The 26,329-nt window shown below is 42.2% G+C and overlaps 1 non-coding gene across 1 annotated transcript; it reads left to right on the top strand.

The window, feature by feature from the left end:
* Window positions 1-24,412: 24,412 nt before the first annotated feature.
* On the top strand, window positions 24,413-24,520 carry LOC130972687 (small nucleolar RNA R71). Its single transcript, XR_009083851.1, has one exon. It is a non-coding gene; the product is annotated as a small nucleolar RNA R71 (small nucleolar RNA).
* The last annotated feature ends 1,809 nt before the right edge of the window (window positions 24,521-26,329 follow it).

Raw genomic sequence — 26,329 nt, 5'->3', positions numbered from 1 at the left:
TCCACTAACTCTTCTTCCTTGATTATCACCCAAGCAATTGTTAAGGATTTCTGACCCAACGCACCTGCCACCACCTCGCCTTTCCAGGGTGATAACTCAGTTCAAAAATCATAATCTTTTAGTAACTTCATCCGTCTTATCCACGCATTTTAAGCTCTTCCTGATCAAGGACATACTTGTAACTCTTATGATCAGAAAAGACGCTAAACCTTACTCCGCACAGGTGGTGCCTCCAAATCTCCGGTAATATCCGGCTAAACCCAAGAAGCTTCTGACTTCCGTCACCGTTGTCGGTCTTTCCCATCCCATCACTATTTCTACCTTATAAGGATCTATGGTCATTCCTCCCTTGCTTACCACATGACATAAGAGCTTCACTTCTCCCTTCCAGAACTCACACTTTGACAACTTGGCGTACCACTTCCGCTGTGTCACTCTGATTATCGTCACTAGAAATCCGAAAATCCTTTCTCGTAAACCAAAATACCAAATTTGTAATACTTTTCAAAACCTTCAAAACAAGTTTATTCTAAATGAGTTTTATGTTAAATCTCTTTCAAAGGAGTCAAAAATCATTTACTAGTAAGTCAAACACTTGAAATCACAGTTTTTGTAAATAAAAACTTTTCAGTTTGAATTCCTTTCGATAAGATAATTTGGAAACCAAATTCACAAATGAACATAAGCGAAGAACTCACTTTTCTTTTTAAACAATATCTTCCAAACCAAGAATTTCCGACGTAGTTTCAAAACCAAAGACTGCTTTTGTAACATTTCGCAAAGCCGTGAAAACAAGTTCAATCTAAACCAGTTCATTATGAAAGCTTTTTCAAAAGGCTCCAAAATTCATCTATTCTTAAATCAAAACCTTTCAAGTTGAATCCCTTTTTGATAAGATAAATTTGCAAACCAAAATCACAAGTTATTAAAATCACACAACCCGTATTCCTTTTTAAATCGTATCATTTTATCAAAAGTTTAAATCCTAGTTTCAAAACCAAATTAGTTAAACCAAAGCGCTAAACCAGATTTGGAAATTACTCTAAATTTTAAAACGGCAAAAAATCATAGTTAAAAACTGCAAGGACGTTAGTCGATATTTCCATTGCCACTAGTGCTGAATCGCACCCATCGCTCATGCAGGGAACCGCCAAGACTTCTAATCAAACCTGATAACCATTCCGGCACGCCAACTCAGATCGTTCGTCATCACAAGTCCAAAATCCTCGGATACCATCGTTAGAATCCTCTTTTCCCCATGGTTTACTTCCAACAAAACTCTAAGCTCTTGAAATTCTAACGACGACTTTACAAAATTTAGAACCAAACTAACCTTAGGTCCAGGTAATATAAGACTCAGAGAATACGTTTACCTCTCGTTGGAGGATCTAACCCCGTCGCCTCACGTGTTCTTCGGAGAGGACAATCTCTAACCAAATGTCCATGTGTGCCACACTTGTAACATAGTTTCTTACCCAATTGGCATGGCCTATTCGGATGGTAGTTCCCACACTCTTGGTATTTCATATTAGGGGAATAAGCTCTTGACCGCTTCCCTTTACTATATTTCTTTAGGTCTTGTCTCCTTGGTCCAAGGTAATTGTTGTCGCGTTCCCTACTAGTGTTTACTCCATGAGTGTCCCTTGACGAGGCTACCGTCTTCGCGTTCTCTTCAACCACTCTTGTCTTGTTCACCAAATCGGAGAAAATACAGATCTCCATAGGAGCCACAGCAATCCTGATGTCGTCCTTCAAACCACTTTGATACTTGACACACTTCCAACTTTCATAGGTTTCTGGGGCACCCTGACACGCCCTAGAGAACCTACGAAGTTCCTCAAACTTGCTCGTATAATCTGCCACAGACAAGGAGCCTTGCTTCAGCTGCATAAGTTCCATCTCCTTCGCTTTCCTTGCAAACTCAGGGAAGTACTTCTTGTAGAAGGCCGTTTGAAATACATCCCAAGGAACATCTGCATTCTGGAGCTGTAGCAAGCGATGTTCTGCCTGCCACCAATGTTGGGCCTCTTCCCGAAGTTGGTAAGTAGCAAATTCTATGTATTGGTTAAGCGGGACATGCTGCGCTTGCAATGCACATTCCATAGCTTGGAACCAATTATTCGCTTCTGTGGGATTAGTTAAACCTCGAAAACTCGAAGGATGAACCTTGAGAAAGGTCGCCAAGGTCATCGGAGCACCTCCCGTGTTATCTCCGTTTCCTCTCGCATTCTCATTCGCATTTCCTTCACCATTTTCGCTTTTGTCTCCGAGCGGTTGGCCTAACTTCTGCACAGCTTGCAGAGTTGCAGCAGCGTTAGCCTCCATGGTGTTCGCAAGGTTCGCCATTACCGCCATGAACTCGGCATAGTTATCAGCCAGTTGCTCATTCCTACTCTCACTCCGAGAACGTGTACGACCTCGTCCTCGAGTAGCCATTAGGGTTCCTATCTACACCAAACATTCGATATCAAGGTGATCAGTCTCAATATCAAAGGTCTAGTACTTCAATTATCCCAAAAAGGCACTCATACACAAGCATGCTATGAAATATCAAGTAGATAACCTAAATGAAATGAAAGAAAAATGATCCAGAGTATGCAACAAAGCACAATTAGTCTATCCCTCTGGCTCACGAGGATGAACCGCTCTGATACCACTAAATGTAACACCCGAATTACCCTAAGCTTTACCTCTAGCCGTAAAGCAAAGGTTAATCAAAGGTTACAACAGTTCTAAGGCTTATACATAGGATATATATAGAAGAAATAATATAATCTAGAAGCCTGATGAAGGATAGCTCAAACACAGGATTTAAAAGCGCAAAGCAAACTAGCAAAGCATCCAACTTAAAACACAAGAAACAGATGTGATATAAACAAAGATAATAGTATAATAGTGTAATATCATAAGAATTTAGCCATGGCTCCGGAGTTTAAGCCGGCTAGCCAAACATACAGACAAGGGGAAACTGAAGTTTAAAATGGCTTATATAAGTTTTGTTCTCTCTTAAATACAGGCCTCTAGGCCAAAACAAAAATACAAAAGCGAGAGACAAATACAAAACAAACCAAAAAGACTCCAAAAGGTATCCGGATCCTCCGCTTCTGTCCCCAACCAAACAACTCACCGAGGTAGATTGCGACCTGCATATGAAAAACAACAACAAAGTATAGAATGAGAACCGGAGGTTCTCAGTATGGTAACAGTGCCCAATGATGTAAGATGTAAGGCCCCGAGATGCCGAAGGCAATCCTAGAACTTTACATCACATACGAATATTCAAGCTTAGAACAAAATAAATAAAAGAACTTAAACCATAAAACAGGGTTATCTAATCTTAGGAAAATTCTAACTAAACTAGTCACACCGCTATATCCCACAGCCCTCGCCAACCTACCCTTCATGCGATCCCATCGCCACCGCCTACCTAACCTCCTCAGCACCAGACAATCACAATAAGTGCAAACAAGTAAAACACAGGTAATATTCATAGACAGCAAGTAATTCAAGAAGCAAGTAAGCATGTTATACAATTAGGCAAACTCAAGTAAGCAAAGCAAGCAAGCAGATAAAAGATGCACATGATGAATGTCTGCCCTATTGGCTGTGATATCACATGTCGGTTATTGTGCCAAACTCGACAGTAAATCCGGTCAACAACTCCAGGATTAGTCTCTCTATTGCACATAAGGAGGAAAATTCCGAGGGAGAGTGCCCTACCACCTTCTCCTTTCAGAGGGAAATATTTCGAAGGAGCGTGCCCTACCACCATCATCTGGTTGCCGCATAATTCCGTGGGTTAGTGCCCTACCACCTTGCAATCAGAGAGAAACTCATGCTCAGGAGGAAAATTTTGAGGGAGCATGCCCTACCACCTTCTCCTTTCATGGGAAAATATTCCGAGGGAGCATGCCCTACCACCTTCCTTTGGAGCAATCAGTATGAGTGAGAAGCTCAGCTTCAAGCCTCACATCTGAACATAGGTGGGATACTACCACAGCCCCTACGACGGATAGCAATACATATTATAATTACATTTTCAATCTTAGAGGCCACTCCTCTAAACACTCTTCCACTCATACTCATCACAACCACCATCCGGTCATAAGTTCCTTTCCGAACTCCTTAGCTTATCAGTTTCTCAATTCGCTATTAGTACTCGCCAAGTTCACTACTCTTTCTTCTCTCTCAACCAAACTCATCTCCAATACACCAGAAACCTAGACCTCCGTTTGCTAACTTTTCATAATAAACATCAACTAAAGCCCTTAACTTATTTTCCATATTCCCATACTCAAAATTTGGCCCAAAACCTTAAAATGCTATTATAGAAGCTTACAACCTTCTTGGGAAGGTGAAATAGTTGAAAACAAAGTTTAAATTTGTGAAACACAATAATCATCCCCAACCACAATAATCCAATACAACCCACAATTATCATCAATTCACATATACTTATTCATACACTAACAACATTCAATCCTATCTTAGGATCAACTAACCTAAGTGTCCATGAACATTACATATTACAAAAAGAAAACCAAAATCATACCTTGGCCAATTCCCAAACGCACCAAACACCAAAATGAAACCACCAATCTTGATCCAAAGCCTCAACCAACTTCAACCAACACCAAAGCTCAAACTAACAACACATATATCACCAAAAATCAAAACCTAAGATACACAAAATAACTAAACACAAGGGTTTAGTGGAACCTTACTGTTCCGAGGGTTACCTGAAACGTGCAGCTCGGTCGTCTTAGGGAGGCCCGAGATGGGGGGATTGATGACCCGAGCTTGGTATGCCGAGTGGTTGGTGGTGGTACCTGCAATGACACTCCGATGCTTAAGTTAGCATGGGTCCAAGCAGATATTGAGTAGAATTAGAGTATATGTTATACCTGGGTGCTCCAGTGTATTTATAGTAGTTGGCCGTGATCTTCCCTGGATAAGATATTCTTATCTTATCTTATCCTTTTGGGAGTTTTATCTTTATCTTTGTGGAACCGCCTTTCCTAGGCCTTTTCGGCCTTTAGGTCTTGGGCTTCGTTCCTTTTGGGCTTCTTTAGCTTTATTGTCCGAGGTCCGACCTCAGGCATGGGCCTAGGGATGAGGTCGGACCTTCTATGAACTTTGCCGAGTTTGGGGAGCTCGGTTAGGGTATGAACAGTGCCCCTGCCCGAGTTCGTCCCTGAGAGGTCGAGCTCGGGCATAGTAGTTCTTTTCAAAATTCAAAAATGGCCGTTTCTGCATTTATTGCATTTTACCGTTTCTCCTCGATTTCCGTTCGGGCTTTGTGAAGGCATTATTTATTTGCCCCTTTCCTCCTTTTCTTCGTTTATTCTGGGGTTTCCTCTGCGCCGCCGTTTCGTTCCCCTTGCTGTCGGAGCTCGCCGTTTTCTTTCTTTCTAGGTTTGTTCGTCTCTTTTCTTTTGTACTCATATGCTTCTGTTCTTTTGTGTGGCTCTTTGTCTGTTTCTTTTTCTCTATGCCTGGGTTGCCCCGAAAAGAGGCGCCGCCATTGCTCTGTTTGCTTGTATATGGGGGGGCTCTTTTCTCTGGTATTTTGTTGCTGCATTTTCTTCTATAAAGATCTTTGTTTCTTGTTTTTGCTGAATGGGTTTTCGCTGTCTGCTTTTATGTGATTGTTGCTTGCTGTTGTATTCTTCTTTGTAGGCAAGAATTTTATGTCTCGAAAGGTTTTTCAAGCAATGTCGACCAAGATTCCAAGTGGTCTTGGCTGGGTAGATCCTGGTCCTCTAAGAGTCCCTTCTGTTGTAGATTCTGAGTATTTAGCTAGGTTCCGTAGGGAGTGTAGCATTTGTGAGAATAGAGAGTCTGAGCGGGATTATGAGCTAGTAGCCCCGGAGTCCGAGGAGAGAGTGTGCTTCCCGCCTTTAGAAAGTTCCGAGAAACTTTTCTTTTATGCTTACGATTGTTTTTTCTCTAAGCTGGGTGTCCGACTTCCCTTTACTGACCTGGAAACCGAGGTGCTGTGGTCTTGTAATCTTGCCCCTACGCAACTCCATCCAAATTCTTGGGCGTTTTTAAAGCTGTTCCAACTTTTGTGTCAGTTTTTGGGCGTCTCCCCCTCTGTTTCTCTTTTTTCCTATCTGTTTGTGTTGACGAAACCGGGGTCGGGTGGAGGGAAGGTGTCTTGGGTCTCTTTTAGGGCTAACCAGGGAAAGAAGTTTTGTACTTTGTACGATGAGTCCTTTCATGATTTTAAGAACTATTATTTCAAGGTCCGGGCTGCTGGGGACATCCGACCTTTCTTTCTAGATGAGAGTGGGGAGCCTTCTTTTCCTCTTTGTTGGCAAGAGAATATAGTGTCGGTTAAGTATACCTTTGAGAGTCTAGATGAGGTGGAGCAGGCTTTTGTGGGTGTGTTGAGTAGTTTATGGGGTCGGGCACCTCACTTGGACACGAAGAAAATGTTGGGAGATCCAAGCCTTCTCCGTTCCGAGTTAGGTAGTTCCCGACCTCTCCGAGCTTCATCCTTTTAGTATTTTGCCTGTTTTGGTGGAATTCCTGTTTGTGATAATCCCTTTCTTTTTGTTTCTGCAGAGATGTCTTCTCAGGCGGATTCCATGAAGTTTCTTCGTCGATCGAAGAAGTCTGCGGCTGCTCGGAATATCGAGGCTGAGGCTTCTGTCCGATCTTCTCCGCAGAAGGCTACTGTGGGTGTTCAGACTCGGTCGAAGACCATTCCGACTCCTCAGTTCCGAGCTATAACTCAAGATCCTCCGACCTCTGGGCCCGGTCACCTTTCCCCGCCTTCGACCTCGGGTCCTCCCCCCAAGAAACAGAAGACCTCTCAGGAGCTTGCGGGTTTTAATGACAAGGATTTTGATGCCCTTGGTTGGATTGAACAGCATATTCTTCCTCAGACTTTTATTTCTACTGATGATGTGTCTATGGAGCATCATTTTCAGTATTTGGCGCGGAGCTGTGTCCGGATGGCCAGTCTTCATGCCGCTATTGCCCGGGAGTTCAAGAAATCCCCCATTGGTGCGACCAGCTCCCGACTTGAGAAGGCTCAGTCTGATCTTGATAAGATTAGTCAACTGAAGGCTGCCAGGATTACTGAGCTGGAGATCTCTTTGGAGGAAGAGAAAACTAGGGCTACCGCGGCTGTGGCGGCGGCGAAGACATCTGAGGAGATGGCGAAGGTGGCGACGGAAAACTATACCAAGCTGTATGCCGAGCTTGTGGAGACGAAGGAGAAGTTGCAATCGGCTCGGGATGATTTTTACGAGCTGGAAGATAATGTGGCCAAGGGTATGGATGCTATGTTTGTGAATTTGAGGGATCAGGTCCGGGTTCTTGCTCCCGACCTGGATCTGAGCTTATTCAGTACGGATAACATTGTTGTGGAGGGAAAGATTGTTCCTGCCCCTGCCGAGGATGAGGTTCCGGTGTCCGACCCCAAGGCTCCGGTGTCCGACCTCAAGGTTCCGGTTGCGGACCCGACTTCAACTTTGGCCGGGGATGGTTCTGGCGTGGAGGTTTTAAACCGGGATGACGGTGTCGTTGATGCAGTCCCAGTTTCCATTTTTCCTCCGCAGCCTTCTGTTGATGTGGAGACCGGAAAGGTCCTTGATCCTCTGTGATCTTTTGTTTTTGGCTTTTTACCCGGCCTGTGGGCTCTTTTTGCTTTTTTGGATGTTTTTCGTGAACGCTTTGGACACCTTTCTGCTATTTAGCTACTTGTAGTAACTTTTTTTTTAGCTTATTATGCGGTGTTTTTGCGCTTTTGACTTTTTGTTCCGCTTTTTATGCTTTGTAGTTGTTTTTTGGATAACAACTTTTTAGCTAGCGTTTTGAAACCTTTGTTTTAGCCTTGTTCGCGTTTTGGCTTTTATTTCCGCTTTTATGCTTTTTAGTTGCTTTTTGGATAACAACTTTTTAGCTAGCGTTTTGAAACCTTTGTTTTAGCCTTGTTCGCGTTTTGGCTTTTGTTTCCGCTTTTATGCTTTTTAGTTGCTTTTTGGATAACAACTTTTTAGCTAGCGTTTTGAAACCTTTGTTTTGAGGCTTCTTCCTTGGATCCGGGCTTTTCTTCGGACCTCGGGCCTTGAGTACCTCCTTTTGTTAGGTCCGACCTTTTCGTTGGTCGGCCCTTTAAGTTATTTTTGTAATCTCTTTTTATTTGGCTTTTTTTGAGCCTTTTCAGAGTTACTTTATAACTTCTCACATTAATTTGAGCCTCGTCGCTTTATCTTTGCCGACCTTGTATGGTCTCTTGACAAATGATTTTTTGCGTTTTGTCGAGCATAAATTAATGCGCCTTGGTGGGGTACTTTCTAGGATTTGTTTCGTCATGAGGAAGGAGAAAAGAAAATAGAAAAATTCGATTAGTATTAAAAAAGAAAGAATATTTACAAAGTGTTTACCCTTGACTAGGTCGGGTGTTTTATTTTAACCGGGTGTCTCATTAAAAACCCTTGTAGGGAAAAAGAGTACACCTCGGGTTAAATTTCTCTAGCTGTAGTACCGTCTTAGATTACAGGCGTGCCAGGCCCTGGGCAGCTCATTGCCTTCTAGGTCGGATACTTTGTAATAGCCTGTTCCTAAGACTTCTGTTACCTTGTAGGGCCCTTTCCAATTTGCGGCTAGCTTTCCTTCTCCCGACTTTTGTGTTCCGATGTCATTTCGGATTAGAATTAGGTCGTGAATGGAGAAGCTTCGCTTTATAACTTTCTGATTGTATCTGAGGGCCGTTCGCCGTTTTAAGGCTTCTTCTCGAATCCGGGCTCTTTCTCGGACCTCGGGGAGGAGGTCGAGTTCTTCCCTTTGTGCCTGCGGGTTATCTTTTTCATTGTAGAAGATGATTCTGGGTGACCCTTCATCTATTTCGATAGGAATCATTGCCTCCATCCCATAAGCTAGTCGGAACGGTGATTCTCCCGTTGTAGAGTGTGGGGTTGTCCGATATGCCCATAGTACCTGGGGGAGCTCCTCGGCCCACGCCCCTTTGGTCTCTTGGAGTCTTTGTTTTAACCCGGCCAAGATGACTTTATTTGCAGCCTCTGCTTGCCCATTGGCTTGTGGGTGCTCCACTGATGTGAATTGCTGTTTGATTTTTAGTTCGGCCACCAATTTCTGAAAACTTGTGTCCGTGAATTGTGTTCCATTGTCTGTTGTGATGGAGTAGGGGACTCCGAACCTTGTGACAATGTTTTTGTATAGGAATTTGCGGCTTTTCTGAGCCGTAATGGTGGCTAAGGGTTCAGCTTCGATCCATTTTGTGAAGTAGTCGACCCCTACTATGAGGTATTTGACTTGCCCCGGTCCTTGTGGGAACGGGCCGAGTAAATCGAGTCCCCATTTTGCGAAGGGCCATGGCGCAGTGATGCTGATAAGGTCTTCGGGTGGTGCCTTGTGAAAATTGGCGTGTTTTTGGCAGGGGGGGCATATTTTCACAAACTCTGTTGCGTCTCTTTGCAAGGTCGGCCAGTAGAACCCGGCCCTGACTACTTTTTTGGATAGTGCCCGAGCTCCGAGATGGTTCCCGCACATGCCTTCGTGGACTTCTTTGAGGACGCCTTTTGTTTCTGAGGTCGGAACGCACCTAAGGAGGGGGTTTGAGAATCCTCTTCTGTATAATACGTCGTGGATTAGTGTATAATTCTGGGCGTCCTTTGTAAGCCTTTTAGCTTCTTTTCTTTCGGCGGGGAGAGTTCCTGACCTCAGGTAGTTGAGTATGGGGGTCATCCATCCTTGCTGTTGGTTGGATATATTTAGTATTTCTTCCTCTCTTGGCACGGAGGGAGATTGTAAGGTTTCTTGGAGAAGACTTCTGTTGTTGCCTCCGGGCTTGGTGCTAGCAAGCTTTGAGAGGGCGTCTGCCCGGGCATTTTGTTCCCGAGGTATGTGCTGGATTTGTATTTCTGGGAAGTGGCGTAATTGTGCCTGTGCTTGGTCCAGGTATTTTTTCATAGTTGGGTCTTTGGCCTGGTAACTTCCATTTACTTGTGATGTGATGACCTGGGAGTCGCTGAAGATCGTGATTCTCTGGGCTCCGACCTCTTTGGCTAGCTTTAGACCAGCTAGTAGGGCCTCGTATTCAGCTTGGTTGTTTGAAGCCTGGAACTCGAATTTTAGGGATAGTTCTATCCGCGTTCCTTGGTCGCTTTTGAGTATGACCCCGGCTCCGCTTCCCGTTTTGTTTGAGGACCCGTCGACATATAGGTTCCATGAGAGTGGGGTTCCAGGGGTCTCAGTGTATTCTGCGATGAAGTCGGCTAGATACTGAGATTTTATGGCAGTCCGGGCTTCATAGTGGAGGTCGAACTCGGACAGTTCCACCGCCCATTGTAGTATTCGTCCTGCCAGGTCTGTTTTTTGCAGGATGTGTCTCATGGGTTGGTCTGTCCGGACTTTGATGGTGTGGGCTTGAAAGTAGGGACGGAGCCTCCGAGCTGTAAGTACTAGGGCGTAGGCGAATCTTTCTATTTTTTGATAGTTTAATTCGGCCCCTTGTAGTGCCTTGCTTACGAAGTATATGGGGTGTTGTCCTTGATCATTTTCTCGTATTAGCGCTGAAGCGACTGCCCGATGTCCGACCGAGAGGTATAGTACGAGTTCTTCCCCTTTTAAAGGTCGGGTTAGGATTGGTGGCCGCCCGAGGAATTCCTTGAATTCTTGAAAGGCTTTTTCGCACTCCGGGGTCCACGAGAAGGGTTTCCCTTTCTTTAGGAGTGAGTAGAGAGGTAGTGATTTTATCGCTGATCCTGCCAAGAATCTTGATAGGGCGGTCAGCCTTCCATTCAGTTGTTGTACTTCTTTGACACATGTCGGGCTCTTCATATTGAGTATTGCTTGGCATTTGTCCGGGTTTGCTTCGATGCCCCTTTGAGTCAGCATGAAGCCTAAGAACTTTCCGGCTTCTGCGGCGAAGGTGCACTTCGTCGGGTTAAGTCTCATGTTGTGTTTTCTGAGGGTGCCGAAGACACTGGCGAGGTCGGTCAGCAAGTTTCTGTCTTCCTGTGTCTTTACCAGCATGTCGTCGACGTATACCTCCAGTTGTAGTCCGATGTGCTCTGAGAACACTTTGTTCATTAGCCTCTGGTAGGTTGCCCCCGCGTTCTTCAGCCCGAAGGGCATTACTACGTAGCAGTAGTTTGCCCTTGGGGTTATGAACGAGGTCTTTTCTTGGTCAGGTCCGTACATCGGGATTTGGTTGTATCCTGAGTATGCGTCCATGAAGGAGAGATATCTATAGCCTGAGGCTGCGTCTACTAAGGCGTCGATGTTTGGTAGTGGATATGGATCTTTGGGGCAGGCTTTGTTGAGATCCGTGTAGTCGACGCACATTCTCCATTTTCCATTGGGCTTTTTTACCAGGACCACGTTTGCGAGCCATAGGGGGTATTTTACTTCCCTAATGAACCCTGCATCTAATAGTGCTTGTACTTGTTCTTCTATTGCTTGCATGCGTTCGGGCCCGAGCTTTCTGCGTCTTTGTTGGACAGGTCGGGATCCCGGGTACACTGATAGCTTATGGCACATCAGGTCGGGGCTTATGCCTGGCATGTCGGAGGCTCTCCAGGCGAAGAGGTCGGAATTCTCCCTTAAGAGGGTTATGAGTTCCTCTTTTAGGCCCGCTTCGAGGTTTGCCCCTATGTTTGTCATTTTTTCAGGTGTGCTCCCAATCTGGACTTTTTCGGTTTCTCCCTCTGGTTGTGGTCGAAGATCTTCTCGGGCTTGGATTCGTCCGAGTTCTATCGTGTTGATCTCTTTCCCTTTTAGGCTTAGGCTTTCGTTGTAGCATCGCCGTGCTAGTTTTTGGTCGCCCTTTAGGGTAGCGATTCCTTTTGTGGTGGGGAACTTCATACAGAGGTGTGGGGTCGAGACTATAGCTGCCAGTCTGTTTAAGGTTGGTCGCCCAATGAGGGCATTGTATGCTGAAGTGACGTCGACTATAATGTAGTCGATGCTTAATGTTTTAGATTGCTCGCCTTTTCCAAAGGTAGTGTGTAGCGAGACGTATCCTAAGGGATGGATTGGGGTGTCCCCTAGCCCAAATAGGTCGGTGGGATAGGCTTTTAGCTCTTTTTCTTCAAGTCCGAGTTTGTCGAAAGCCGCTTTGAACAGGATATCTGCTGAGCTTCCCTGGTCAATCAGGGTTCGATGTAAGTTGGCGTTTGCTAGAATAATGGTGATTACCATTGGATCGTCGTGCCCGGGTATTATCCCTTGAGCATCTTCTCGGGTAAGTGAGATAATAGGTAGCTCGGGCAGGAGACTGTCTTCTCGGATGTGGTAGACTTCTTTGAGGTGCCTTTTTCGCGAGGATCTGGATGTTCCTCCGCCTGCGAAACCTCCGTTTATCATGTGTACGTGTCTTTCAGGGGTTCGTGGGGTTCGTTCTGCCCGATCTTTGTTATCTCCCCTCCTTCTCTTCTTGGTCTCTTCTCCTTTCTCTGCTATGTATCTGTCGAGTTTTCCTTCTCTGGCAAGTTTTTCTATAACATTTTTTAGGTCGTGGCAGTCGTTAGTAGGATGGCCATAAAGTTTGTGGTATTCACAGTACTCGGACCGATCTCTCCCTGCTCTCTTGTGTTTTAGAGGTCGGGGTGGTGAGATCTTTTCGGTGTGGCATACTTCTCTGTAGACGTCTGCTAGGGAGACTCGGAGGGGGGTGTAGCTGTGGTACTTCCGCGGCTTGTCCGAGTTGGGTTCTTCTTTCTTCTTCTGTTCCCGATCTCGATCTCGGAGTGGGTAGGTTGATTCTTTTCTAGAAGAGTCTCTCAGCTGGGAGGTTTCCTCCATGTTGATGTATTTTTCTGCCCGCTCCTGCACCTCGTATAGAGAGGTCGGGTATCGTTTGGATAGGGATTGGCTAAACGGTCCCTCTTTTAGGCCGTTTGCCAGTCCCATGATGGCTGCTTCAGTGGGCAAGTGTTGTATGTCCAGGCAGGCTTTGTTGAATCGCTCCATGTATTCTCGGAGAGTTTCTTGGTTACCTTGCTTGATCCCGAGTAGACTGGGGGCGTGTTTTGTCTTGTCCTTTTGAATAGAGAACCTTGTTAGGAATTTTTTGGTTAGGTCCTCGAAGCTGGAGATTGATCCTGGTGGCAGGTTGTCGAACCACTTCATGGCCGACTTGGTGAGGGTGGTGGGGAAGGCTTCGCACCGAATCACGTCGGAGGCGTCGACTAGGTACATTCTGCTTCTGAAGTTGCTGAGGTGGTGACTTGGATCGGTGGTGCCGTCGTAGAGGTCCATATCGGGCGGTTTGAAGTTTCGCGGTACCTTCTCCTTCATGATCTCTCGTGCGAAGGGATCATGATTGCCTTCGGGGGTGGTGCCGCGTTCCGTCCGGTCCTTCAGGTTGGCCTCTATTTTCCGTAGTTTTTCTTCTAATTCTCTGCGCTTGCGAGCTTCCCTCCTCAGATCTTGTTCAGTTTCTCTCTGCTTTTTTACGTCCTCTTCGAGTTGTTTCAGCCGGTTTTGCTGTGTCCGAACTGCTTCTAGAATTTCCGAGCTTTCGGGATTTTGGGGATCTTGGTTTGGGAGTGATGTCTTTGGGCGATTCTGTTTGTTTCCTCCTGGAGTGCGCGGTGATAGAGGGCTATCCGGTCGTTCTCCGGTGTCAACTTCTTCCTCTTGTTCTGATGTAGCGTGGTTATTGTTGGGAGGGTCGTCCGCCATGGTAAAGGGATGACTTCCAGGTTCCCCGGCAACGGCGCCAATGTTCCGAGGGTTACCTGAAACGTGCAGCTCGGTCGTCTTAGGGAGGCCCGAGATGGGGGGATTGATGACCCGAGCTTGGTATGCCGAGTGGTTGGTGGTGGTACCTGCAATGACACTCCGATGCTTAAGTTAGCATGGGTCCAAGCAGATATTGAGTAGAATTAGAGTATATGTTATACCTGGGTGCTCCAGTGTATTTATAGTAGTTGGCCGTGATCTTCCCTGGATAAGATATTCTTATCTTATCTTATCCTTTTGGGAGTTTTATCTTTATCTTTGTGGAACCGCCTTTCCTAGGCCTTTTCGGCCTTTAGGTCTTGGGCTTCGTTCCTTTTGGGCTTCTTTAGCTTTATTGTCCGAGGTCCGACCTCAGGCATGGGCCTGGGGATGAGGTCGGACCTTCTATGAACTTTGCCGAGTTTGGGGAGCTCGGTCAGGGTATGAACACTTACCTTATCCAATGAGATCAGGAGTAAAATCCAACATTTATCCGCTACTAGAGATCACCTAAATAACCAAAACCACAAAATCTACTCAAAAATCATACATAGAAACGTGCAGAATCTAGGGCTGGAAACTGGGACATGAAGAGAGAGGTCTTACCAGATTTATTTAAATAGAAACGTAGATCTCGACAAGAACTTCGTATGGCCACAAACGGCTCGTTAATCGGAGCTCCGGGTCAAAAGTTATAGCTTCCGAAAGGTGGAGGTGAAAAGAGCACTCTCTCTTCTTCCTCTCCTCTCAAAACCGCGCCTCTCCTCCCTCTTAGGGCTGGAAAATAAGCTCAAAGCTCATTAAATGAGCTTATATATGTTGGGTCTAGGGCCCTGTTTGGGTCCAGTCTAACCCGTTAACGTTTTTGGTCCGTTTGGCCCACTTTGGGCTAAACCTTTAAGATTAGTGCCCGGTTTTCAATTCCAAAATTTTATTTGTCCTTTCAAAACAATAAATCACTTTTCAAAATATTATTTTCCAAAATACACGGTACTAGACAGACTAAAGCCAGTACTGCCAGCTTAAGCGCAGTACGCATTTTTACAAAAAACTTTTCGAAAGAAATTCACTTTCCAACTCAGAAAAATTCACTGAAATCAAATTTCTCATTTATATTTTCAAATTAAAACTTCTAAATTTTGAATCTATTCCAGGCACTAAAATTATTTTATTAAAATAATTTTATGTGAAAACTCTGGTTCTTACACACCACATCTTTCGAACCTACACAACGTATTTCACGTGTCGCAGCTTCGGAAGTACACTTCTGATGTCAGTGATGAGCAGATATTTTATACGCTTTTTGGGGGTAATTTCATGTAGATTTTAGTATGTTTTAGTTAGTTTTTTAGTAGATTTTTATTAGTTGTTAAGCAAAAATCATATTTCTGGACTTTACTATGAGTTTGTGTATTTTTCTATGATTTCAGGTATTTTTTAACTGAAATTGAGGGAGCTGAGCAAAAATCTGATTTAGGCTGAAAAAGGACTGCTGATGCTGTTAGATTCTGACCTCCCTACACTCGGAATGGATTGATTGGAGCTACAGAAGTCCAATTGGCGCGCTCTCAATTGTGTTGGAAAGTAGACATCCAGAGCTTTCCAGCAATATATAATAGTCCATACTTTGCGCGAAGATAGACGACGTAAACTGCGTTCAACACCAGTTCCATGCTGCAGTCTGGCGTCCAGCGCCAGAAACAAGTTACAAGTTGGAGTTCGACGCCAAAAACACATTACAACCTGGCGTTCAACTCCAGAAATAGCCCAGGCACGTGAGAAGCTTAAGTCTCAGCCCCAGCACACACCAAGTGGGCCTCAGAAGTGGATTTCTGCACTAATTATCTTAGTTTACTCATTTTCTGTAAACCTAGGTTACTAGTTTAGTATTTAAACAACTTTTAGAGACTTATTTTGTATCTCATGACATTTTTAGATCTGAATTATATACTCTTTGAGAGGATGAGTCTCTAAACTCCATCGTTGGGGGTGAGGAGCTCTGCAGCGTCTCGATGAATTAATGCAATTACTTCTATTTTCCATTCAAACACGCTTGTTCTTATCTAAGATGTTCATTCGCGCTTAATTATGAAGAAGGTGATGATCCATGACACTCATCACCTTCCTCAATCCATGAACGTGTGCCTGACAACCACCTCCGTTCTACATCAGATTGAATGAGTATCTCTTAGATTCCTTAATCAGAATCTTCGTGGTATAAGCTGGAATTGATGGCGGCATTCATGAGAATCTGGAAAGTCTAAACCTTGTCTGTGGTATTCCGAGTAGGATTCTGGGATTGGATAACTGTGACGAGCTTCAAACTCGCGAGTGTTGGGCGTGATGACAAACGCAAAAGAATCAATGGATTCTATTCCGACATGATCGAGAACCAACAGCTGATTAGCCGTGCTATGACAGAGCATTTGGACCATTTTCACTGAGAGGATGGGAAGTAGCCATTGACAACGGTGACACCCTATATATAGCTTGCCATGGAAGGAGCCTTGCATGTGGGAAGAGGATTACAAGAGAAAAGCTGAAATAAAGCAGACAAAACATCTCCAAAACTCCAACATATTCTCCATTATTAAAGTAACAATTATTTATTTTATGCTTTTTTATTTTTCGTAATTCAAACTGATAATTATAATTGATATCCTGACTAAGAATAATAAAATAACCATAGCTTGCTTCAAACTAACAATCTCCGTGGGATCGACCCTTACTCACGTAAGGTATTACTTGGACGACCCAGTGCACTTGCTGGTTAGTGGTACGAAATTATAAGAAATCTTGATTTTGATATTGGGATTAAAATTTTGTGCATCAAGTTTTTGGCGCCGTTGCCGGGGATTGTTCGAGTTTGAACAACTAAAGGTTTATTTTATTGCTTAGATTAGGAATAATTTATTTTTGTTGCTATAGAGTCATTAAATTCTGAGTCCTTTATTCCCTTTTCAAAAAATTTTTCAAAAATATTATTTTTCTTTATCAAATTTTTAATTTTTCGTGAGTTTAGTGTTTTGTTCTAAGTTTGGTGTCAATTACATATTTTATATTTTCCCTTTAAATTTTCGAATTTGTGTTCTTTGATCTTCAAGTTGTTCTTGTTGATTTTTCTTGTTGGTCTTTAATTTTTCTTGTTCTGTGTCTTTTCTTGTTTCGCTTGTGTTTTTCTAAAGCATTAGTCTTCAAAAAGGAATATACCTATTCAAAACAAGTGTTACATTTACTGCCCAATTGGCTAGAGCGTTGGTCTATGTTCTTGGTAATTGGGTATCTTCTTTTTAAAATCCTTTTCAAAAATAATTTTTCTTGATTTAATCTTGTGCCAAACTTTAAGTTTGGTGTTTTCTTGTCAATTTTTTATAATTTTCGAAAATTTTATTGAAGTTTTCTAAAAATTTTAAGTTTGGTGTTCTTTCTTTTGTTCTTGTGTTCTTGTGAATCTTCAAGGTGTTCTTGAGTCTTTCTTGTGTTTTGATTCTAAAATTTTTAAGCTTGGTGTTCCTTGGTGTTTTCCTTCCAAAATTTTCGAAAATAAGGAGCATTAGATCTAAAAATTTTAAGTCTTGTATCTTTTGTGTGTTTTTCTCTTTCATCATAAAATTCAAAATTCAAAAAAATATATATCTTTTCTAACTATTTTTAAGCTACTTTTTCGAAATTTTTTTTATAAAAATTCAGATTTCAATTTCAAAATTTTTCAAATCTTACCCTCCTAAGATTTTAAAAAAAATTTATATTTTATTATCTTTTTCAAAAATATCCTAACCACTTTCTCTCTCTCCTTAATTTTTTCGAAAATCTTCACAAAATATTTTCAAATTTTTTATTTTTATTTTTATTTCATTTTTATTTTATCTTATTTTATTTTATTTTACTATTTCGAAAATAAATTTTTATATTTAATAAAATAAATAATATCAACATCCATATCATCTCCCTTGCTCCATCATGGAACTAAGTGGAAATGAACAGTCCAGAAGGACTCTGGGGTCATATGCTAACCCCACTATTGCTTCATATGGGAGTAGTATATGTATACCCTCCATTGGAGTTAGTAGTTTTGAGTTGAATCCTCAGCTCATTATCATGGTGCAGTAAAGTTGCCAGTATTCCGGTCTTCTACAGGAAGAACCTACAGAGTTTCTAGCACAATTTTTATAAATTGCTGACACAGTACATGATAAGGAAGTAGATCAGGATGTCTACAGATTATTACTGTTTCCATTTGCTGTAAAAGACCAAGCTAAGAGGTGGTTAAATAACCAACCTAAAGACAGCATAAAAACATGGAAACAACTATCAGAAAAATTCCTGAATCACTATTTTCCTCCAAAACGGATGACACAGCTAAGGCTAAGCATCCAAAGCTTCAAACAAGGAGATAATGAATCCCTTTATGATGCCTGGGAGAGATACAGAGAGATGCTAAGAAAATGCCCCTCTGAAATGTTTTCAGAGTGGGTGCAATTAGACATCTTCTATTATGGGCTTACAGAGAAAGCTCAGACTTCTCTAAACCACTTACCTGGTAGATCTATCCACATGAGAAAGACAATTGAAGAAGCTCAAGAGCTCATTGATACAGTTGCCAGGAATCAGCATCTGTACCTAAGCAGTGAATCTTCCATCAACGAAGAGGCTAAAACAGTAACTGCTGAACTCAGTCCTGCAGATCAAGCTGCTGAGTTCAATCAGCAATTAGATTTTCTAACAAAACAGTTAGCCAAATTCAAGGAGATACTACAAGAAACAAGAATGGCTAATATAAATATGGAAGTACAGTTGAAGCAAACAGAACAACAGTTAGCAAAACAAATAACAGAAGAATGCCAAGCAGTTCAATTAAGAAGTGGGAAAACATTAAATACCTCACTTCAAGGGAGCAGGAATCCAAGAAATGAGCAAACCACCCAAAATCCATCTGAAGACAATAAGAGCCCAGAAAGAAATAATTATGGCACTCAAACGCCAGAAAATGGGTGAAAAGCTGGCACTGAACGCCCAGACCATGCTCAGTCCTGGCGTTCAACGCCAGAAACAAGCAATGAATTGGCGTTGAACGCCCAAAGGAAGCACAGTTCTGGCGTTCAGATGCCAGAAACAGGTAAGGAGCTGGCGTCTAACGCCACTCCAGCTTCCACCCCTGGCATTCAAACGCCAGTGGGAGATCAGACACATACAAGTGCTGATAGCAACCCCTCTAAAAAGGCTTCCCAACCCACATCTGTAGGCAATAAATCTGCAGCAACTAAGGTTGAGGAATACAAAGCCAAAATGCCTTATCCTCAGAAACTCCGCCAAGCGGAACAAGATAAGCAATTTGCTCGCTTTGTAGACTATCTCAGGACTCTTGAAACAAAGATTCCGTTTGCAGAGGCACTTGAGGAAATACCCTCTTGTGCTAAGTTCATGAAAGAGATCTTAAGTCATAAGAAGGATTGGAGGAAAACTGAAAAAGTTTACCTCACTGAAGAATGCAGTGCAGTTATCCTGAAAAGCTTACCTGAGAAGCTTAAGGATCCTAGAAGCTTTATGATACCATGCACATTAGAGGGTACTTGCACCAAGCAAGCTCTATGTGATATTGGGGCAAGTATCAACCTAATACCTGCATCTATTATTACAAAGCTTGGTTTGACTGAAGAAGTCAAACCAACCCGAATATGTCTTCAACTTGCTGATGGCTCCATTAAATACCCATCAGGCGTGATTGAAGACATGATTGTCAAGGTTGGGCCATTTGCCTTTCCTACTGACTTTGTGGTGCTGGAAATGGAGGAGCACAAGAGTGCAACTCTCATTCTAGGAAGACCTTTCCTAGCAACTGGCCGAACCCTTATTGACGTCCAAAAAGGGGAAGTGACCCTGAGAGTCAATGAGGATGAGTTCAAGTTGAATGTTGTCAAAGCTATGCAGCATCCAGACACCCCAAATGACTGCATGAGCATTGATATTATTGACTATCTGGTAAAAGAGGTCAATATGACTGGGAGTCTCGAATCAGAGCTAGAGGATATCTTTAAATATGTTCAGCCTGATCTAGAGTATGCTTGTAGAACAAGAGTGGTTGTCAGTCACTTTGTTCATAAGTGAGAATGATGATGAGTGTCACGGATCATCACATTCATCAAGTTGAAGAACAGGTGATATCTTGGAACAAGAACAAGCGGAATTGAATAGAAGAACAATAGTAATTGCATTAATACTCGAGGTACAGCAGAGCTCCACACCTTAATCTATGGTGTGTAGAAACTCCACCGTTGAAAATACATAAGAACAAGGTCTAGGCATGGCCGAATGGCCAGCCTCCCAAAGAGGGTTCAATCATAGAAACATGATCCAAAGCTCCCTAATACACTAGTAAAAGGTCCTACTTATAGAAAACTAGTAGCCTAAGGTGTACATAGATGAGTAAATGACATAAAAATCCACTTCCGGGCCCACTTGGTGTGTGCTTGGGCTGAGCAATGAAGCATTTTCGTGTAGAGACTCTTCTAGGAGTTAAACGCCAGCTTTGGTGCCAGTTTGAGCGTTTAACTCCCATTTAGGTGCCAGTTCCGGCGTTTAACGCTGGAATTCCTGAGGGTGACTTTGAACGCCGGTTTGGGCCATCAAATCTTGGGCAAAGTATGGACTATCATATATTGCTGGAAAGCCCAGGATGTCTACTTTCCAACGCCGTTGAGAGCGCGCCAATTGGGCTTCTGTAGCTCCAGAAAATCCACTTTGAGTGCCGGGAGGTCAGAATCCAACAGCATCTGCAGTCCTTTTGAGTCTATGGATCAGATTTTTGCTCAGATCCCTCAATTTCAGCCAGAAAATACCTGAAATCACAGAAAAACACACAAACTCATAGTAAAGTCCAGAAAAGTGAATTTTAACTAAAAACTAATAAAAATATACTAAAAACTAACTAGATCATACTAAAAACATACTAAAAACAATGCCAAAAAGCGTACAAATTATCCGCTCATCACAACACCAAACTTAAATTGTTGCTTGTCCCCAAGCAACTGAAGATCAAATAGGATAAAAAGAAGAGAATATGCAATGAACTCCAAAAACATCTATGAAGATCAGTATTAATTAGATGAGCGGGGTTTTTAGCTTTTTGCCTCTGAATAGTTTTGGCATCTCACTTTATCCTTTGGAATTCAGAATGATTGGCTTCTTTAGGAATTCAGAATCCAGATAGTGTCATTGATTCTCCTAGTTAAGTATGATGATTCTTGAACACAGCTACTTATTGAGTCTTGGCCGTGGCCCAAAGCACTCTGTCTTCCAGTATTACCACCGGATACATACATGCCACAGACACATAATTGGGTGAACCTTTTCAGATTGTGACTCAGCTTTGCTAAAGTCCCCAACTAGAGGTGTCCAGGGTTCTTAAGCACACTCTTATTGCCTTGGATCACAACTTTATTTCTTTCTTTTTCTTTCTCTTTTTTTTTCGCCTCTTCTTTTTCTCTTTTTTTTTATATTCACTGCTTTTTCTTGCTTCAAGAATCATTTTTATGATTTTTTCAGATCCTCAGTAACATGTCTCCTTTTTCATCATTCTTTCAAGAGCCAACATTCATGAACCACAAATTCAAAAGACATATGCACTGTTCAAGCATACATTCAGAGAACAAAAGTGTTGCCACCACATCAAAGTAATTAAACTGTTATAAAATTCAAAATTCATGCAATTCTTTTCCTTTTCAATTAAGAACAATCTCTAAGAAAGGTGATGGATTCATAGGACATTCATAACTTTAAGGCATAGACACTAAGACACTAATGATCATAAGACACAAACATGGATAAACATAAAGCACTAAAATTCGAAAAACAAGAAAATAAAGAACAAGGAGATTAAAGAACGGGTCCACCTTAGTGATGGCAGCTTGTTCTTCTTCTTGAAGGTCTTATGGAGTGCTTGAGCTCCTCAATGTCTCTTCCTTGTCTTTGTTGCTCCTCTCTCATGATTCTTTGATCTTTTCTAATTTCATGGAGGAGAATGGAGTGTTCTTGGTGCTCCACCCTTAGTTGTCCCATGTTGGAACTCAACTCTCCTAGGGAGGTGTTTAGTTGCTCCCAATAGTCTTGTGGAGGAAAGTGCATCCCTTGAGATGAATCTATCTATCTCCCATGACTCGGAGGTGGAAGCTTTTGCCTTCGCTTTCCTCTTTCTAGAGGTTTCTCCGGCCTTGGATGCCATAAATGGTTATGGAAAAACGAAAAAGCAACGCTTTTACCACACCAAACTTAAAAGGTTTGCTCGTCCTCGAGCAAAAGAAGAAAGAAGAGAGTAGAAGAAGAAGAAATGAGGAAGAAGGGAGTGGCTTATCTATTCGGCCAAGGAGGGGGAGAAGTGGTGTTTAGGTTGTGTGAAAATGAAGGAGTGAAGAAGGGTATTTAGGAGAGAGGGGGAGATGGGGTTCGGCCATTATGGGTGGGTTTGGGAGGGAAAGTGGTTTGAATTTGAAGGGTGAGGTAGGTGGGGTTTTATGAAGGATGGATGTGAGTGGTGAAGAGAAAGATGGGAGTTGATAGGTGAAGGGTTTTTGGGGAAGAGGTATTGAGGTGATTGGTGAATGGGAGAAGAAGAAGAGAGAGAGTGGTGGGTTGGTGGGGATCCTGTGGGGTCCACAGATCCTGAGGTGTCAAGGAAAAGTCATCCCTGCACCAAATGGCACTCAAAAACACGTTTTGAGCCATTTCTGGCGTTAAACGCCGGGCTGATGCCCATTCCTGGCGTTTAACGCCAGTCTGGTGCCCCTTTCTGGCGTTAAACGCCCAGAATGGTGCCAGACTGGGCGTTAAACGCCCAACTGCTAGCCTCACTGGCGTTTAAACGCCAGTGAATTCTTCCTCCAGGGTGTGCTATTTTTCTTCCTGTTTTTCATTCTGTTTTTGCTTTTTCAATTGATTTTGTGACTTCTTATGATCATCAACCTACAAAAATCGTAAAATAACAAAAGAAAATATATAAAATATAATCATTGGGTTGCCTCCCAACAAGCGCTTTTTTAATGTCAGTAGCTTGACAGAGGGCTCTCATGGAGCCTCACAGATACTCAGAGCAATGTTGGAACCTCCCAACACCAAACTTAGAGTTTGAATGTGGGGGTTCAACACCAAACTTAGAGTTTGGTTGTGGCCTCCCAACACCAAACTTAGAGTTTGACTGTGGGGGCTCTGTTTGACTCTGATTTGAGAGAAGCTCTTCATGCTTCCTCTCCATGGTGACAGAGGGATATCCTTGAGCCTTAAACACAAAGGATTCTTCATTCACTTGAATGATCAGTTCACCTCCATCAACATCAATCACAGCCTTTGCTGTGGCTAGGAAGGGTCTGCCAAGGATGATGGATTCATCCATGCACTTCCCAGTCTCTAGGACTATGAAATCAGTAGGGATGTAATGGTCTTCAATCTTCACCAAAACATCCTCTACAAGTCCATAAGCTTGTACCTCAAAGATCCCTAGCTTCTCCATTACAGAGAGAGGCGTGAGGTTTACACTTGACCCTAAGTCACACAGAGCCTTCTTGAAGGTCATGGTGCCTATGGTGCAAGGTATGGAAAACTTCCCAGGATCTTGTCTCTTTTGAGGTAATTTCTGCCTAGACAAGTCATCCAGTTCTTTGGTGAGCAAAAGGGGTTCATCCTCCCAAGTCTCATTTCCAAATAACTTGTCATTTAGCTTCATGATTGCTCCAAGGTATTTAGCAACTTGCTCTTCCGTGACATACTCATCCTCTTCAGAGGAAGAATACTCATCAGAGCTCATAAAAGGCAGAAGTAAGTCCAATGAAATCTCTATGGTCTCATTTTGAGCCTCAAATTCCCATGGTTCCTCATTAGGGAACTCATTGGAGGTCAGTGCACGCCCATTGAGGTGTTCCTCAGTGGCGTTCACTTCCTCTCCTTCCTCTCCAAATTCGGCCATGTTGATGACCTTGCACTCTCCTTTTGGATTTTCTTCTGTATTGCTTGGGAGAGTACTAGGAGAGAGTGCAGTAACTTTCTTGCTCAGTTGTCCCACTTGTGCCTCCAAATTCCTAATGGAGGACCTTGTTTCAGTCATGAAACTTTGAGTGGTTTTGATTAGATCAGAGACCATGGTTGCTAAGTCAGAGGGGTTCTGCTTAGAATTCTCTGTCTGTTGCTGAGAAGATGATGGAAAAGGCTTGCCATTGCTAAACCTGTTTCTTCCACCATTATTGTTGTTGAAACCTTGTTGAGGTCTCTCTTGATTTTTCCATGAGAAATTTGGGTGATTTCTCCATGAAGAATTATAGGTGTTTCCATAGGGTTCTCCTAAGTAATTCACTTCTTCCATTGAAGGATTCTCAGGATCATAAGCTTCTTCCTCAGATGAAGCATCCTTAGTACTGCTTGGTGCATTTTGCATTCCAAACAAACTTTGAGAAATTAAATTGACTTGTTGAGTCAATATCTTGTTCTGAGCCAAAATGGCATTCAGAGTATCAATCTCAAGAACTCCTTTCTTCTGACTTGTCCCATTGTTCACAGGATTTCTTTCAGAAGTGTACATGAATTGGTTATTTGCAACCATTTCAAAGAGCTCTTGAGCCTCTGTAGGCGTCTTCTTCAGATGAAGAGATCCTCCAGCAGAGCTATCCAAAGACATCTTGGATAGTTCAGAGAGACCATCATAGAAAATACCTATGATACTCCATTCAGAAAGCATGTCAGAAGGACATTTTCTGATCAATTGTTTGTATCTTTCCCAAGCTTCATAGAGGGATTCTCCATCCTTCTGTCTGAAGGTTTGGACTTCCACTCTAAGCTTACTCAATTTTTGAGGTGGAAAGAACTTTGCCAAGAAGGTATTGACTAGCTTTTCCCATGAGTCCAGGCTTTCTTTAGGTTGAGAGTCCAACATATTCTAGCTCTGTCTTACAGCAAAAGGGAATAGCATCAGTCTGTAGACCTCAGGGTCAACCCCATTAGTCTGACTGTGTCACAGATTTGCAAGAACTCAGCTAAAAATGATGAGGGATCTTCCAATGGAAGTCCATGGAACTTGCAATTCTGTGCATTAGAGAAACTAATGAGGCTTAAGCTCAAAGTTGTTTGCTCCAATGGCAGGATAGAGATGCTTCTCCCATAGAAGTGGGAGTAGGTGCAGTAAAGTCACCCAGCACCTTCCTGCATGTTGGCATTGTTGTTATTTTCGGCTGCCATGGGTTCTTCTTCTTTGAAGATTTCTGTTAGGTCCTCTACAGAGAATTGTGCCTTAGCTTCTCTTAGCTTTGCTTCAAGGTCCTTTCAGGTTCAGGGTCAGCTTCAAACAAGAATGCCTTTGTCTTTGTTCCTGCTCATATGAAAGAGAAGAAAACAAGAAAATATGGAATCCTCTATGTCACAGTATAGAGATTCCTTGAGGTGTCAGAGGAAAAGAAAAGTAGAAGACAGAAGTAGAAAATTTGAACTTATCAAAGAAGATGGAGTTCGAATTTTGCATTAAGGAATAGAGTTAGTTCATAAATAGAAGGATGTGAGAAGAAGGGAAGTAATTTTCGAAATTAAGTAAAAGATTTGAAAACATTTGAAAAACACTAATTGATTTTCGAAAACAAAAGTAGGAAAGAAGTAAAGTGATTTTGAAAAAGATTTGAAATTAGAAATTAAAAAGATTTGATTGAAAACTATTTTGAAAAAGATGTGGTTGAGAAGATATGATTGGTTTTTAAAAGATGTGATTAAAAAGATATGATTGAAAAGATATGATTTGAAAACAATTTTAAAAAAAAGATTTGATTTTAAAAAAAATTAATGACTTGCCTAACAAGAAAAGATATGATTCAAACATTAAACCTTCCTCAACAGAAAAGGCAACATACTTGAAATGTTCAATCAAATCATTAATTGTTAGTAAGTATCTTTGAAAAGGAAAAGAAATTGATTTGAAAACATTTGATTGAAAAGATATGATTTGAAAAAGATTTGATTTTGAAAAAACTTTGAAAACTGAAAAAAATTGATTTGAAAACAAAAATCTTCCCCCTTGTGCCATCCTGGCGTTAAACGCCCAGAATGGTGCACATTCTGGCGTTTAACGCCCAAACTATACCTTTTGGGCGTTAAACGCCCAGCCAGGCACCCTGGCTGGCGTTTAAACGCCAGTCTGTCTTCTTCATGGGCATTTTGAATGCCCAGCTTTTTCTGTGTGATTCCTCTGCAGTATGTTCTGAATCTTCAATTCTCTGTATTATTGACTTGAAAAGAAACAAAAATTAAAAAATATTTTGGATTTTTATAATAAGGAATAATCAAAATGCAACTAAAATCAAATAATAATACATGCAAGACACAAAACTTAGCAGTTTGTATACCATTGACACTAACAAAATGAGAATGCATATAACAAAAACACTCAAGTCAATAGAATTCAAAGATCAAAAAAGGAAATCATCAAGAACAATTGAAGATCAATGAGGACATGCATGAATGCATTAAGAACAGAACATGCAATTGATACTAAACTTAGATGAGACTCTAGACTCAAAACAAGACATATTTTTGGATTTTATGATTTTGTAATTTTTTTGTGCTTTTTCGAAAATTAAGTGAAAAGGAAAATAAAGGTATCAAAATT

This window comes from Arachis stenosperma, chromosome 3 (genome assembly GCF_014773155.1).
Source record: "Arachis stenosperma cultivar V10309 chromosome 3, arast.V10309.gnm1.PFL2, whole genome shotgun sequence".
NCBI lineage: Eukaryota > Viridiplantae > Streptophyta > Magnoliopsida > Fabales > Fabaceae > Arachis > Arachis stenosperma.
This window is presented reverse-complemented; position numbering and strand designations above follow the sequence as displayed.